This window comes from Phodopus roborovskii, unplaced genomic scaffold, assembly GCF_943737965.1.
Source record: "Phodopus roborovskii unplaced genomic scaffold, PHOROB, whole genome shotgun sequence".
NCBI lineage: Eukaryota > Metazoa > Chordata > Mammalia > Rodentia > Cricetidae > Phodopus > Phodopus roborovskii.
The window spans coordinates 9297849-9315612 of record NW_026126480.1 but is presented as its reverse complement, the minus strand read 5'-3'; positions in this window follow the sequence as shown (position 1 = coordinate 9315612).

Here is a 17764-nt window from a genome sequence, read left to right as displayed (position 1 = left end):
CTTTACATTAGCTTCTGCTTCCAGGTTCCTGCCCTGCTTGAGTTCCTGTCCTGACTTCTTTAATGAAGGACTCTGATGTGGAAGTGTAAGACAGATAAACCCTTTCCTCCCTAAATTGTTTTGGTTATGGTGTTTTATCATAGCAATAGTAATCCCAAACTAAGTTCTCATGTAGGAAAATGTTTGTGTCTTGTGTGTGTGTTTATTATATATTCAAACCCATTTCCTTAACTAGGTTTATTGTTTCTGAAAGAAATAAATGTTTATTTATTTCTTCTTTCCCTTACTCCCTTTCTCTTTCATACCTTCATTTCTGAAATTCTGCTTCTGGCTAAAAGTTCTTGCTGTATCAATCTAGGATATGGTTTTTGTGCTCAGGAATCCAGTGTAGTCTCCAGTCAGCTAATAAAGACTTTTTATTGGCTTAAACCCATGTCCAAATAGTCTTCTCTGTGTATACCCCACAACAACAAGAAAAGTAAGTAATGCTGAGTCTACTTTGAATCCAAAGCGGCAAGGTCAGCTGATCTCCTTTCTCATGTTATGATCAAGCCACTGTGTCAATAATTAGAATTTGAATTTGGAACCAGCTAAGATGATCCATACCTGTGAGCCTAAGGCAGGAGGACTGAGAATTCAAACTCAACCTGGCCTATGTGTAAAAAAAAAATTACTCTTGGTATAGTAGTTCACACCTGTAATCCCAGCACTGGGGAGACAGTATGGGAATCTATTCCTGCCTGGGCTGTTAAGTGAAACTCTGATCTCACAAAACAACACACACACATACACTCACACACACCCACACACACACCCACACACACACACACACACACACACACACACACACGGAGTGGGGAAGAGAGAGAGAGAGAGAGAGAACTTTGAATGACAAAGGTTGTTTTACAACTCCTTGCCTGTGTGTCCTTTTGGCACTGGGACCTCAGTTTCAATATCCTTGTTAACATGTTTGCACAATCATCTCTTCCTTGTGGTGGACAATATCTATTTTATCCTGTTTGCTCACCTTATTTCATTCTCTCTTCCTTAAGCCCCTATTTCATGGCATCACCATAATGGATTAAACAACCAAGGGCTAGGAAGTAGGAATTGTATCCAGAATCAGCATCATTTTATTTCTTACTCCAAACTGAGGGGCTCTAGTGTAACCAGCCTGCTTTTAAAAAGGGCGACTGTTTCCCTAAGAACTGGAGTTATGCTGAGAGTTCAGCGATGGCCTGCTGGCTTTTGATTCAGAAGGGGCAACAATGTCAGCTTTTGTAAGAGGAAGCTTCCATAGCCACTCAGCTCCTGGGTCAGTTGTGTCAGCTCTCAGGTAGCTAAGGACACTGTCTGACTGACATCAAGGTGAGTCATCTTCTGGTTCTTGTGCATCTCCTCTACGGCAAGTACTTTCTTGTGGGTGCTGACCTGGGCTAGTAAGAGCCATGAAGCAGCCAAACCAGATTTGAGATTCCTCTAGTCTGCATCTCTTTGGTTCAATCTTCCATCATTAGTGGGTTTTATAGTTTTTGCTTTTGTGGTGCTACAGCTTGGGGCTTTGCAGATGCCAGGCAAGCGTTTTACCACTGAGTTGTATCCCCCAGGTGGGCCTGGGACACATCCCATGGCTCAGGCAGGTCTCAGGCTTGTGATTCTCCTGCCTCAGCTACTTGAGTAGGCTTGCCAGGCATCCACTATTGCCCAAGAGACTAAGTATAAACTCCAGGCTGTCTTTCTTCCCTTGCTGAGGAAATGGCCAAGAGCCCTCACTGAAGCTGCATTCATTGCAAGGATTTCATTTAACTGTTATCCTCCAAGGATATGGAGTCATGAAGCAGCTCTCTAGTTTTTGAGGGTTTTATTTTGTTTTGAGTCAGGGTTTCATGTATCAGACCTGACCTCAAACTTGAAATATAACTGAGAATGACCTCAAACTTTTGACCCTTCTAAGAACTGGGATTATAGGCTTGTGCCAGTTTTAGGCAGTGTTGGAGATTGAACCCAGGGATTGTACACACTAGGCAAGCACTCTGTTAACTGTGTTGTAATCCCAGCACCTCCATTTTTTATTAATACCTAAAAATTGCAGCATCCCACCTGTGAAGTAGATTTGAGGTTTCTCTTCTTTTTAAGAAAAGTGTGTGTGTGTGTGTGTGTGTGTGTGTGTGTGTGTGTGTGTGTGTGATGTATGTGCAGGCACAATCATTCCATGGCATGCATGCATGTGGAGGTCAGAGGACAACTTTCAGGATTTGGTTTTCTCTTTCCACGTTGCAACTTCTCTAGATTGAATTCCTATCATCAGACTTGTGCAATAAGTGATTTTATCTGCTAAGCAGTCTCACTGGCCAGAGTTTTTTTTTCTTCTTTGATAGTTTTTATTGGGTAGCCTCCATCGCCTTCCTCTAGGCCATAGGTGTGAGTGGAAGAAGTCTCAGTGCAAGGGAAGTAGGTAACACAGTAGTCTTCTAGGTCAAATGTTTTTATCTTTGTGTTTTGTGTCCCTGTTGTGTTTTATGTCCTGTTTCCATCTTACAGTGGATTGTTTTGTCATCTTCATGGCTTGGTAGAGCTGATAAACTACCAACAATGGGTAGGTACAGATGTATCCTAACTTGATGTATAGTTTATTTATGGTTTCTAGAACAAATTACCACAACTTGAGTGGACTGAAACACTGCAAAATTATCTTCTAGTTCTGGAAGTCAGAAGTTTAAACTCATTACAATTGGGCTGAAATAAAGGTGTCACTAGGGCTACAATCCCCAAGGAAGCTCATGGAAGAGAATATGTTTCTGCCTTTTCCAGCTTCCAGTGTTCCTTGGCTTGTGGCTATATCACTCCAATCTCTGTTTCAAGGTCAATGTATCCTTGCTTTTCTATTGCTGTGATAAAATCATAACCAAAGCAACTTATAGAAGGAAGAATTTTAGGATTACAGTTCTAGAGGATTTTAGAGTCCATGATGGCAACAAGTGGCAAGCATGGTGATAGGCACAGAAGCTAAGAGCTCACCTTTGGAACTGGAAGCTAGAAGCAGAAAGAATGCATTGGGAGCGGCACAGACTTTGAAACCTCAAAGCCCGCACACAGTGACATTCTTCCTCCAGCAACTCCTAACCCCACCCAAGCGGTGCCACCAACAGGGGACTGCAAGTTCATGTACCCAAGCCTGTGGAGGACATTCTCATTCAAACCACCAAACTCACTTTGTCTTCCCTTCTATGTGTTAAATCTGCAGCTTCTCTTATGTAAAAACTAGGTGTGGTGTGGAGGAGCACACCTGTAACCCCAGCCCAAGGGAGGTGTGTGGAGGAGCACATCTGTAACTCCAGCCCTGGGGGGGGGGTGTGGAGGAGCACACCTGTAACCCCAGCCCTGGGGAGGTGTGTGGAGGAGCACATCTGTAACCCCAGCCCAGGGGAGGTGTGGAGGAGCACACCTGTAACTCCATCCCAGGAGAGGTGTGTGGAGGAGCACACCTGTAACCCCAGCCCAGGGGAGGTGTGTGGAGGAGCACACCTGTAACCCCAGCCCAGGGAAGTCAAGGCAGAGGGGTTAAGATTTAAAGGTCATCGTTGACTATATAGTATATTCAAGGCCAAGTGGGCTATGTGAGATCCTGTCCCTATAAACAAACAAAATTTCTAACTTGATCACATCTGTAAAAGCTGTAACTTCTCAGGAAGCCAATGTGAAGGTCTGATGTCTGCTAAATGTTTCTCCACCAGTGTTTCCTTCAGAAACTGGAGGACCAGCTGCAGGGTGTGAAATGGACTTAGTCTAGAAGTCCTTTTATCATTTGGCTTCTGCAATCCAAATTCATAATGTAAAAGTGGTTTGATAGTCCTTGTCACTTAGAGTTTGGGTACCCATTAAATGATAACTACAAGCACTAACAACAAGCAGCTCTTGGCATAGATAGTGTGTATGTTCAAAAGCAAAATGTGCGGGCCTGTCTTTCTGCAGACATCCTGGCTCCCTTTGGGGTGATGTCCTTGACTCTTGAGGATTTTCTTCCTCAGATTGCCCTTCACAGTAAAGCATAGTTATTAAAAGTGAAGACCGAAGCCAGGCAGTGGTGCTTTTAATCCCAGCACTCAGGAGGCAGATGCAGGCAGGTCTCTGTGAGTTCAAGGCCAGTCTGGTATACAAATTGAGTTCCAGGAAGCCAGGGCTATTACACAGAAAAACCCTGTCTCGAAAAGCCAAAGGAAAAAAATGTATTTATCTAATTATTCTTTACCAATAAAAATATTGGCAGTTAGATATCAGATATTGGGGTAAGAAAACCTGAATGATCAGAGAAGTGGAGAAACCACCAGTCACTTCCTTTCTCTTCTGTAATGGTCAAGATCCTCTCTAAACCCAACACGACATTTGATTAAATTCCTGGCTGCTAGAGCCAAGTGTCTCTTAATACTTAAACATCTTAGGTTCCTCAGCTATTAGACGAAGATGCTCATCCTTGCAGAACTCATGCATGAAAATGGATGTAAAACAGAAATTTCTGGAAAGCTGAGTAGGGTGCTTGCCACACTGTAGGCAGTTCAGCTTACAGGGATCCGTGCAAAGGCCTTTGCAACAGTCTAGAAGGGCAGCATTTGATTTGAAAAGCATTTTTCTACCAACTTAGCATATTTTAAATAAAAGTAATATATTTATTTTAATTAACTAACTAATCAGTTCATTTTTTAGAGCTTGGCATTGAATCAAGGCCTTGCATTCTAGGCAAGGGTTCTATCACCGAGATACATATGGCCCAGGCTGGCCTTGAACTCATGATTCTCTGGTTTATGCCTCTGGAGTAATGATTATAGATGTCATCTGCATTTGTCCTAGGTAGTTTTATGTTAACTCTATACAAGCTAGAGTCATTGGGGAAGAGGGACTCTTACTTGAGTAGAACAGTTCCATAAGATTTGCCTGTAGGCAAATCTGTAGTGCATTATCTTAGTGATTGACATGGGAGGGCCCAGCACATTGTGGGTGGGACCATCCCTGGGCATATGGTCCTGGAGTGTATAAGAAAGCAGGCTGAGCAAGACATGGGGAGCAAGCCAGTAAGCAGTAATCCTCTGTGGCCTCTGCATCTGCTCCTGCTTCCAGGTTCCTGTCCTGACCTCCCTGGATGATGTACTACAAACTACAATGTGATTCTTTCTTCCCCAAGCAGATTTTGGTTGATGGTGTTTTATTGCAGCAAGAGACACTACCTAACACAGTATTTTGTAAAAAATAAATTACTATTTATGTGTGTGTGTATGTGGTCATGTGTATGTGAACTCCACATGCCCCAGCTTCTCTGTGAAGATTGGAGAATAACTTGGTGCAGTTCTTCCCTCCCACTTAAAGTCATCAGGCTTACAGCAAGCATGTTTACTCACTGAGCCACCTCACTGGTCCTGCATTTGCAATATAATTTATTCTAGTAATGATATTATTGTGTATGTACATGATATGTGTATGTAGACATGTGTGCCACCGAGTGTGACAGAGGTCAGATGACAACTTTATGGGATTATTTCTCTTCTTCCACCTTTACATGGATTCCATGAATTGAACTCAGGCCTTAGGCCACCAGATTTATTTAACAAATGCCTTTACCTGCAGAGCCATCTTTCTAGCACTTACATATTTCATTGGTGTGTGTGTGTGTGTGTGTGTGTGTGTGTGTGTGTGTGTGTGTGTGTACATGGATTCAGAGAACCACCTTAGGAGTCAATCCTTGCTTTCTTTTCATGGATTTCTGGGTTACCGATGTGTACTATTGTGTCTGGCTTTTTTCACATGGGATCTGAACTCCAGATGTCAGGCCTATGCAGCAAGCACTTTTACCTGCTAAGCATTTCCCTGGTCTGCTGTCTACACTTTGAAGATATGGGGTCTTTTTTATGTTGTTGAAGTTAGCTCGATTATTGAGCTAAAACAACCATCCTACTTCAGTATCCTTAGTAGCTATATGTGTACCACATCTAGAAAATTAGCATAAAATAAGCCAAACTAGTTCAGATAGTAATTAATAAAAACTGAATCTTCTTAGTTCAGACTTTTTCCTGAGACGTAATCATTATTCCCTGCTATCTACATGCTCTCTCTCTCTGTCTTCTGTCTCTCTCTTAAACACACACACACACACACACACACACACACACACACACACACCCATCTGGCTGGGGTTGGCTGGGGATGTCCTCAGGCACTAAGATAAATTCAATTTTAAGATAAAAGTAATTAATATTTTCACATAATTAATTAATATGTGCGTGTTCATGGGTATGGCAAGGTGCATGTATGGTGGTCGGAAGTCAACCTGTGGGATTCAGTTTTCTCCTTCTACCCTGTGGGTTTTGAGGATCAAGCTCAGGTTATCAATTTTGTTTGCAAATTCCCTTAGTGACTAAGCCATTTCATCAACCTCAAATAAAATTAAGCAGATAAATAACTAATAAATGTGAAGAAGCCACTGAGGAAGACACCCAGTGTCGACCTCTGACCTCCAAACATGCATCATGTGTACACACGAGTACATGTGTGCACACATAAGTAATAAAATAGAACAAATATATTTGTGCATACATCACAATGTGCAAGGATATTGTTGGATAAATTCTTAAGTACAAGTGTTGCGTTAAAGGGTCTACACATCTGGAAAGTCAATAAATGGTACCATTTGCCTTTCCAAGAGATGGCATTAGTTTGCTACCTGCCCATATTGATAGCTCTACCAGAAGAGCACATAAAACACCCCCATCATAACAGTCTTTTTCCTGGGTAAGAATTACAGATTTGTTTGGTTTTATCTTTCTGATAGTGGGGCTGGATCTTGTCCTATCCTGTGGGTCCTACTCTTGAGGGCTTGGGGCAGGTGACCTGACCACAGGACTCAACCAGAATAGCATCTGGTCACTTGGGCAAATGAGAGCCAGGCTGGTGCCTGACCTCATAATGGAAGTGCAAACATGCCAAGTTCTATAAGGGAGCACAGAGCCATTGCTGGGAAACCACAAATTGCTGACTTGCTCTGGCAGAGAACACTCAGAAGCCAAGTCTAGGAACTCTAAAGATGCATGCAGATCTGGAGTGGGGGAGGACTTGCTTTTAGAAAAGAAGCCAGCAGCAAAGGCCTTGGTGGTACTTCCTAGACAGCCAGTGAGAAGCCATGGCCCTTTGCCATTCCTGATGACCCCAGGACACTAGCCGGCTAGAGTCCCTCCAGAAAGTAGCCTCAGAGTCTCAAGACCTGAGTGCTTGCTTCCTATAGATGATGCAAGGCTGCATCTGGGCTCAAATCCCAATTCAGGCACTCACCAGCTCTCTGACCTTGGCGTGCGGTATATTTTAATGAATCTGTCTATGTCTCAAATATCCCCTCTCCTTGCTTCAACTTTCTCAGCCATAGATTGCTTGCTATAACATCTGTCTCAGAAGGTCATTGTAAGAGTCAATTGAATGATTATATATAACCTAGCATGGCACCTGGCTAATTACAATGGCCTAATAAATTATTATTAGTGTTATTAATAATAAGAGGGCCCAGTAAGAGGTGTAAGGGAAAAAAGTGTTTGGAGGAGGGACTGACTATCTGAACTAGATCTTGAAGAATCGGGATGATTTGACACATTGGAATGAATGAAGTTAATGTACAAAGGTCTCATACTTTCCTGGGCCTGGCTAGCAGACAATGCTGGGGCCTAGGGGGCAGACCAATGTAGACAAGAGTCAGGGCTAAAAGCAGTAAGTTATCCTGCTGTGAAGCATGATCAGTACTCCTGGCTTAAATGGCATTGACAGCCGTGTGGTAGAGTTATCTTTGGGTGTGTGACTTTTGTTTATGCTGCATTTGTTTAACTCGGTGAAGCTATGATTCTTTGCCTGTCTAAAATATCTGATGGTCCTAATAAAGAGCTGAATGGCCAATACTAAAGCAGAAACAAAGATAGGCGGGGCTGGCAGAGATTATAAATAGAAGGAGAAATCTGGAAGGAGGAAGGAGCAGAGCAAGAGAAGAACAAAGAGTGGAGGACGTCAGGAGCCAGCCACAGAGTAAGAAAGAAAGTAAGATATGCAGAAATAAGAAAGATAAAAGTCCATAGGGAAAAGGTAGATGGAACAAATAATGTAAAGCAGACAAGAAACAAACCAAGCTAAGGCCAGGCATTCATTAGTAAGAATAAGCCTCCCTGTGTGATTTAATTGGGAGTTGGGTGGCAGGCTCCTCAAAAGGCCTCAAAAAAGCTGAAGAGTAAAAAGGGTAAAACCTTGCGCTCCACAGTGGCGCTGGCATTTTCAGTTACATTGAAGTGTAGGACTGGGTACAGCAGCAATTCCTGTGCAATAGAAACATTTTCCTCAATGTGACTCTCTTTTGAGAAAACTTGGACTTTGGAGTCTTCAGCATATTCTAAGGATGAGCCATTTATTGTACTTGGTTCTAGATGCCATACTTTTTGAAACCAGAGGAGCAAGTGCTGGCTGTCTCCTGCTGAGCCTGGTGGGATCATCCTCCTCCTCTTCTCCCCCTCTTCGTCTGCATCATCATTTATTATTATTATTTATTACTATTACTATTGTTTGTAGCTCAGGCTAGGCTGGGAGTCACTACTAAAGCCCATAATGGACACCTTCTGCCTCAGCCCTTTGAATGCTGGAGTTTTAATGAATCTGTCTATGTCTCAAATATTCCCTATGCAGTCTTGTATTTCAAGATGACACACTCTTCCAGGGTCCACCCCTAGCCCTTCATTACCACGAAGCCATGGACTGAAAGTTTGTACTCTAGGCCAAAATTAATATAAGGCTTATATTTGGAAATGAGGTCTTTGGGATGTAAGTCATGAGAGTGGAATCTTCATGGTGAGATTAATGGATTGGTAGGACCTCACCAGATGCCACACATCTGTCAGCACTTCAATCTTAGACTTCCCAACCTTCAGAATGATGAGAAATAAGCATGCATTGCTTAAGTTACCTAATTTATGCTATTTTTATTATAGAAGCCCAACTTTACTATGGCAGTATTTATTCTCTTTCATTGAAGAAAGTGAAGATGTAGCCATGGTCCAGCATACTGTGATGTCAACAACACAGATTCCTCTTCACTGTCCTCAGTATGCAGGTTTCATATTGTGGTCTCTGATGACTGCTCCTGCCACACACCTGATATTTCAGGTAGCAAAAGGAAGGGAGGGATGAAGAAAGTCATACTCTGTAAATGAGGACATTTCCCAGAAAAGTTCGACATCTACCATGTATGACCCATGCATACATGCATGTCTGTCTGTCTGTCTGTCTGTCTGTCTGTCTGTCTGTCTGTCTATCTATCTATCTATAAATCTATCTATCTATCCATCGATCCTGTGGTGTGTGTATGTGTGTGTGTGTGTGTGTAGATGCTATGGCAAATGTGTGGAGATCAGAGGACAACTTGTTGGAGTCAGTTATCTTCTTCCCAGGTCATCAGGCTTGGCAGCAGGTGCCTTCACCTAATGAACCACCTTGAAAGCTCCAGATCATTCTTCAGTCATGTGGCCATAGTTTTCTCTAAGGAAGCAAGGGAATATGGTAAATAAATATGTACAGATGTGTGTTTGGAGGAGATTGTGGTCAATTACCTGGTTAAAATTTGTGCTAATACTGTGAAAGAAGTTAGGTGGGGAGGGACTGTCCTTAGTGGTGTTGCCTCTGATAAATTGCCCAGTAAATAATCCCCATTCATGTTCATGAAAGCAACCATAGTTAAGCTTAGTGAGTCCAAAACAAAGGCATTAAAGTAGGAGGGGCTTGTTGGGAAGAGGAAAGGTTTCAATGGAGAGGTGGGGGATGAGAGAGGGACATGGGGTGAGAATGCCCCAACTCAGTATGCACATGTATGGAATTGTCAAAGAATAAAAATGTAAAAGGCAGGGGCAATGTCTCGTGGGAGTACATCATGCATTATCCAAAAGGGCAGCACATATGAGGCGGTAAGGCCACTTCCTTGTGGGCAGATGAGGCTTCCCTGTAAGGGGGTGGTGATTCGGTGTGATGACTGTGAGAGTCCAAGAGAGAACACCAACATGACATTATGCCTGAGGGGGGCTAGTGGAAGACTAGCTGCCTCTGGGCCCCTTTCTGGATTTGAACTCTGAGTGGGAGTTTTGGGTGAGGGTGGACAATGCTTCTGATACACACATAGCACAGCGCAGACAGGAAGTCTTCCCACAGGGTATTTTCGGCTAATGAGCCCTTCCTCTGTGAGGATGGTCTAGAAGTAGGGGGTCTGCCCAGACCCCTGTCCACCTTGTCACTGCTCTCCCATAACTGTTGCCAATTTGGCTTTGTTCTCCTTTCAAGAGCCTTGCCCTCCTGGAATGTCTTCCTTCAGTTTCTGGCTCTAGCAACTTTCCCTCTTCTCTTAGAGTTCAGTGGGATACTGCCCTCCTCACCCACCTAGCTCTCCAGCCAGGGAAGAGGTTTGCTTTCTGTGTTCTTTCATTTACTAGTTGCTCCCAACCTTGCTCTAGGATTTTTCTGAAACAGCCTGTATATGAGGCTAGTGCCTCAGCTTCCCTAGCACTCAGCACAGTGCTTGAACGGGAGTAGCTGTTTGTATCTTTGGATGAGTGACTGACTCTATTGCTTCCCACACACAGAAACAAGTTCAGAGATGCAAAACACCTGGTCCCCATTACACAGCCAGAGAGAGAGAGAGAGAGAGAGAGAGAGAGAGAGAGAGAGAGCGGAGGCCAGACCTCATGGGCATGGGACATTTGGAAAAGCTATGAGCACCTTGAGCCTTCCTTAATTAATCTTGGCATTTTATCCCAATGAAATGAACCTATGGCTTGTTTGAGTTCTTGTTTCAAAGCTACTACTCGCTGACCAAAGGGGTTGAAAAGAGAAGGGCTTTGCCCACAAACAAATAGTGTATGGGAGGGGAGTGGGTGTCATGGGTCTCTGAGCCTGGCTTTAGCTCCTCCTTCCCTGGCTGTGGACTAGGCCAGTTCTCATGGGTTAGGAAGTGGAATTGACTTACATATTCAACAAAATGTGAGCTGAGGACGTCCCACAGTTGGGGGCAGTGTGCTGAGCGGCAGGGATAGAGATGCCTGTGTTTCAGGAAAGCTCTGCCCGTTGTGGGGCACACAGGAGGTAGCCACATTCTGGGTCACTTCTCTTATTCTAGCTTCACTGTCTGAAGTACTTAAAACAAAGGTTTTTTGTTTGTTTGTTTTGTTCTTTCCTTTGTTGAGGTCTTACTATATAGCACAGGCTGACCTCGTCCTTATGACCTTCCTGCCTCAGCCTCCTGACTGCAGGCCTTTGCACTCTCAGAGACTGAACACGTGCTGCTGGCTCAGGGTGTGTGCTAGCCAGGCTCTAGACTTCCTGTTTCACTTAACAGCCAGCTCTCATTCCTCTCCATCGTGAGTGGCCTGTCACAAGCTTGCTTTCAACATAATGTTTTTTATTTTGTGCCAAAAATAGCTAACAAATGTCCCATTCTGGTAATTCCCTGTAGGTTCCCCTCTGTCATTAGCCATATAAGAATGAACCTGTTCTACTCAGGAGATAGAGGGAGGGTCAGGGAGCTTTGCTTATCTATGCTGGCTTCCTGTTAAGGAGGCAGGGGGCACCATGTCCCAGTAGACTGAGCCACACCCTCACAGAAGCTTCCTGACTATAGTCATGGGAGGGTTCATGGTGTGACCTACCACCTACCAGTTCCATTTTGCCTGGCCACTTAGCCCTATCAGCACTTAATGTCCAATGTTTCACACTGGGAAGTGAGTGTAAAATACAGCCATATGATGGTTCCATCAACTTAACATCTTGGTTACAGGTACACGACACAAGATGAAAGTGTAGTTGCAAACACAAGGGGCCAGTCTCTTGTCCGACAGCTCCACAGGACCAAACATGGACATTCTGGGCTCTGCTGGAATGTTTCCTTGGGTAAAAGGGCGACCTTTCTATCCAGCTCTGGCTAGAAAAGACTTAGCTGGGAGAGCAGATCCCTGTTGTGCTGCTTTTGCTGAGGAAGCTTTCAGGCCTCAGACAGTGAAGAGATTCACTCAAAGTCATTAGGAACATCAGTGAAAAAGCCTGGATCCAAGTCCTGGCACTTGGAAACCTGTTCTGTCCTTGGCCTCACAGATGAACGGACATAACCTTAAAGGAGGATTCAGTGTGTTAGATCAATTCTCAGGAAGATTTTTGCCCCAACTTGGCCACTTAAATTAAATGCTATTTAATTAAATTTAAACTTAGCTAAGTGCAAATTATGTGGAGGACACTCTGCTTACAATGTGACCACAGGCAAGTCATTTCACCTTGCTGTACCTCAGTTTCCTCATCTAGGAAGTAAAGCCCTTTTGGTGCAGCTTCTCTTGGGAGGTTACATGAGGAAAAAGAAGTAAAGTGCTTTGTGACAGTGAAGTGATATAGCCACCAGGGGCATCACTAAGCTGGCCATCCCATCTGCGAGGTCCATGCCACCTGGAGCCACCATTGCATTTGTTTATATCTGTGTCTCTTTCCCAGAAGCCTCCCCAAAGGATGGATATGTGAACAGAGCCCATCTCTGGAACTGGTATGTTGTTTAGCATTGCTTGCAGATGTCATAGTTTGGTTGGGAGAATATAATAAACGGAATGGATTATAAATAGAAAACCCCACTTTTATTGCTGAGGATGGCTTTGTGTACATTTGGTGAGTACTCTGAGGCAGTACCTAAATGATAGAAATTGACTTCTCATGTTTTGGATGCTGCTAACTCCAAGAATAAGGTACAAGTACATTGGGTGCCTGTTGAGACACTATGTATTATTAAATCAGATTTCCATGATGATAAAAAAAATATCTGCTATAGATTCTTACGAAGAGACATTTGATTTTGTAGGCAGGTATATAGCCTAGTGGTATTTGCCTAGCATGTGCAAAGTCCTGGGTCCAATCCCCAGAAATAATAAAGCTTTTTTTAAACTGGATGTGGTGGCGCAGTTGAATAATCCTAGCACTTAGGACCTAAGGCAGGGGGATTGCCACTTGGAGGCAAGTCTAGGCTTATATTGAATTAGAGACCAACCTGGGCTACATAGCAAGCTCTTGTCTCAAAAAATTTTGCTTTTGGGTGGGGCCTGTGGTGAGGGAGGAGTAAATGTCAGAGTTACATCCCATGTCAGGAAGAAAGAGAAGATTCGATAGTGTGGTGGTTTGAATGAAAATGGCTCCCATAGGTTCATAAAAGAGTGACACTATTCAGAGGCATAGACTTGTTGGAGGAAGTGTACCACTGGTGGTGAGATTTAAGGTTTCAGAAGCTCAAGGCCTAGTGGCTCACTGTCTCTTCCTGCTGCCTGAGGATCCAGATGTAGAACTCTCAGCTCCTCCTCAGCACCATGTCTGCCTGAATGCCACCAGGCTTCCCACCATGATGATAATGGACTAAACTTCTGAAATAGCCAGCCCCAATTAAGTGTTTTCCTTTATAAGAATTGCCATGGTCATGATGTATCTTCATAGCAATAAAAATCCTAACTAAGATAGACTGACAGACACATATAGAGAGATGGAACCACAATTATTTTCTTTTCCTGTTGCCATTTTTATTGAGCTATACATTTTCCCCCACCCTCCCTTTCTATTTATCCCCCTGTCTCTCCACTCCCAATTTACTCAGGAGATCTTGTCTTTTCTCCCATCTTAGGCAGATCCATGAATATCTCACTTAGTTTCCTCTTTGTTACCTAGGTTCTTTGGGATTGTGACCTGTAGGCTAGTTGTCCTTTGCTTTATGGCTAATATCCACTTATGAGTGAGTACATACCATGTTTGTCTTTCTGGGTCTGGGTTACCTCACTCAGGATGGTTTTTTCTAGTTCTGTCCATTTGCCTGCAAATTTCAATATGTCTTTTTTTTTTAACTGCTGAGTAGTATTCCATTGGATAAATAAATATATATTTTCCTTATCCATTCTTTGGTTGGGCATCTAGGTTGATTCCAGGTTCTGATTTTTTTTATTACAAACAATGCTGCTATGAACATAGTTGAGCAAATGTCCTTGTGGTGTGAGTATGCATCCTTTGGGTATATGCCCAAATATGGTATTGCTGGGTTTTGAGGTAGACTGATTCCCAATTTTCTGAGAAACCACCATACTGATTTCCAAAGTGGCTGTACAAGTTTGCACTCCCACCAGCAATGGAGGAGTGTTTCCTTTACTCCATATCCTTTCCAGCATAAGCCGTCATCAGTTTTTGATCTTGGCCATTCTGACAAGTGTGAGATGGTATCTCAGAGTTGTTTTGATTTGTTTCTCTGATGACTAAGGATGTTGAGGATTTCCTTAAGTGTCTTTCAGCAATTTGAGTTCTCTTTTTAGGTCTGTACCCCACTTTTTTTTATTGGATTATTTGATCTTTTGATGTCTAGTTTAATGAATTCTTTGTCTATTTTGGAAATCAGCCCTCTGTCAGATCTAGGGTTGGTGAATATCTTTTCCCATTCTGTGGGCTGCCATTTTGTCTTGTTGACTGTGTCCTTTGCTTTACAGAAGCTTCTCAGTTTCAGGAAGTCCCACCTATTCATTGTTGCTCTCAGTGTCTGTGCTACTGGTGTTCTATTTAGGAAGTGGTTTCCTGTGCCCATGCATTCAAGATTACTTCCCACTTTCTCTTCCATGAGGTTCAGTGTGGTTGGTTTTTGAGGTCTTTGATCCATTTGATCTCCTTTTGTTGTATTATTGCTCTAGCTAGAACTTCAAGTACAATATTGAAGAGATATGGAGAGAGTGTGCAGCTTTGTCTCGTTCCTGATTTCAGTGGGATCATTTTGAGTTTCTCTCCATTTAGTTTGATGTTGGGTGTTGGCTTGCTGTATTTTGCTTTTATTATGTTTAGGTATGCTCCTTGTATCCATAATCTCTCCAAGATCTTTATCATGAAAGGGTGTTGAATTTCGTAAAAGGCTTTTTCAGCGTCTAATGAGATGATCATGTATTTTTTTTTGGTTTAGTTTGTTTATATGGTGGATTACATTGATGGATTTTTGTATGTTGAACCACCCCTGAATCTCTGGGATGAGACCTACTTGGTTATAGTGGATGAATTTTCTGATGCGTCCTTGGGTTAGGTTTGCCAACATTTTATTGAATATTTTTGCATCAATGTTCATGAGGGAGATTGGTCTGTAATTCTCTATCTTAGTTGTGTCTTCATGTGGTTTGGGTATCAGAGTAAATGTAGCCTCATAAAAAAAGTTTGGCAATGTACCTTCTGTTGATATTGTATAGAACAGTTTGAGGAGTATTGGTATTAGCTCTTCTTTGATGTTCTGGTAGAATTCTGCGCTGAAACCACCTGGGCCTGGGGCCTTTTTTTCTTTTTCTTTTTTTGGTTGGGACACTTTTGATGACTGTTTCTATTTCCATAGGGGTTATAGACCTATTTTTGTTTATCTGGTCTTGATTTAATTTTGGTTGGTACTTATCAGAAATTTGTTCATTTTCTTTAAATTTTCCAATTTTTTGGAGTACAGATTTTGGAAGTATGAGATGATAATTCTCTGGATTTCTTCAGTGTTTGTTGTTATACCCCCTTTTCATTTCTGATTTTGTTAATCTGGATATTCTCTCTTTGTCTTTTGGTTAGTTTGGATAAAGTTTTGTTTGTTTTGTTAAATTTCTCCAAGAACCAACTCTTTGTCTTACTGATTCTTTGCATTGTTTCCTTTGTTTCTGTTTTATTGATTTCAGTCCTCAGTTTGATTATTTCCAGCCATCTACTCCTCCTGGGTGTGTTTGCTTCATTTTGTTTTAGAGCTGTCAGTTGTTCTGTTAATTTGATAGTGTGGGATTTCTCTAGCTTCTTAATGTAGGCATTTAGTGCTATGAACTTACTTCTTACCACTGCTTTCATTGTGTCTCATAAGTTTGGGTATGTTGTGGTGTCATTTTCATTGAATTTTAGGAAGTCTTTTCTTTATTCTTTCTTGACTCAGTGGTGATTCAGTTGAGCATTGTTCAATTTCCATGAGTTTATGGGCTTTCTGTAATTAGTGTTGTTGTTGAATCCTAACTTTAAGCCATGGTGATCTGATAACTTTTTTTTGTAGCTATTGAAGTTTGTTTTGTTAATGAGTATGTGGTCAATTTTAGAGAAGGTTCCATGGGGTGCTAAGAAGAAGTTATGTTCTTTGGTGCTTGGGTGGAATGTTCTATAGATGTCTGTTAGGCCCATTTGAGTCATAACATCTGTTAGTTCCTTTATTTCTGTCTGGGAGACCTGTCCAGTGTTGAAGTCTCTCACTATTAATGTGAGGGGCTTGATGTGCGACTTAAGCTTTAATAATGTTTTCTTTTACAAATGAGAGTGTCCTTGTATTTGGGGCTAGATGTTCAGTACTGAGACTTCATCTTGATGGATTTTTCCTATGATGAATATGAAATGACCTTCATCTTTTTTGAGTAATTTTTGTTTGAAGTCTGTTTTGTTAGATACTAGGATAGCTACCCTAGCTTATTTCTTAGGTCCATTTGATTGGAAAATCTTTTCTCAATCCTTTACTTTGAGGTAATGTCTGTCTTTGCAGTTGATGTGTGTTTCTTGTATATAGCAGAAGGATGGATTCTGTTTTCATATCTAATCTGTCAGCCTGTGTCTTTTTATAGGTGAATTGAGTCCATTGATGTTAAGGGATAATAATGACCAGTGATTGTGGTGATATTTATGATTTATTTATGTTTTAATAAAGTTTGTCTGAGGATTCAGGATGCAAAGCCAGCCACACTAGTCAGCTATAGAAGCTAGGTGGTGGTGGTACACACCTTTAATCCCAGGACTCAGGATTAAGAGCTAGATGGATCTCTGCTAGTTCAAGGCCACACTGACTACACAAAATTGATACAGTCCTAAAAGAAACAGTACACATGCCTTTAATTCCAGTGCTAGGGAGGAGGAGACAGAAGTGATATGGCTGGGTGGAAAAAGGAATAAAAGGCAGGAGGAGACAGGAACTGAGAGCTTTTGCCTCTGAAGATTTGTAGAGACAGGACTGCCATTTCAGCTTGGTAAGATATGCTGATTTGGCTGCTTTGTTTCTCTGATCTTCAGCTTTAAGCTTGAACCCAGTTTTAGTCTCTGGATTTTTATTTTTTGTGTTACAAGTGATTACTAGTTTCTGTTATTTTTGTGTGTTTCTTGTCTTAGGGATTTGCTGGTGTGGGATTATCTACTGCCTTTATTTTTCAGGATGTAGCTAACTTCCTTAGGTTGGAGTTTTCCTTCTAGTTCTTTCTTAGGGCTGGATTTATGGGCAGGTATTGTTTACATCTGGTTTTGTTAAGGAATATTTTGTTTTCTCTGTCTATGGTGATTGAAAGCTTTGCTGGATATAGTAGTCTGGGCTGGCATTCATGGTCTGTTAGTGTCTGCTTAACACCTGACCAGGACCTTCTGGCTTTCATTGTTTCCACTGAGAAGTCACTGTAATTCTGATAGGTCCATCTTCATATATTACTTGACCTTTTTCCTTTGCATCTGTTAATATATTTTCTTTATTCTGTATGTTTAGTGTTTTGATTATTATGTGGCGAAGGGACTTTTATGGGGGGGAGGTCCAGTCTCTCTGGTGTTATGTAAGCTTCTTACACTTTCTTTGGCATGTCTTTCTTTAGGTTGGGAAAGTTTTCTTCTATGATTTTGTAGAATATGTTTTCTGTGCCTGAGAGCTGGACTTCTATTCCTATTATTCTTAGGTTCTGTCTTTTCATGGTGTCTC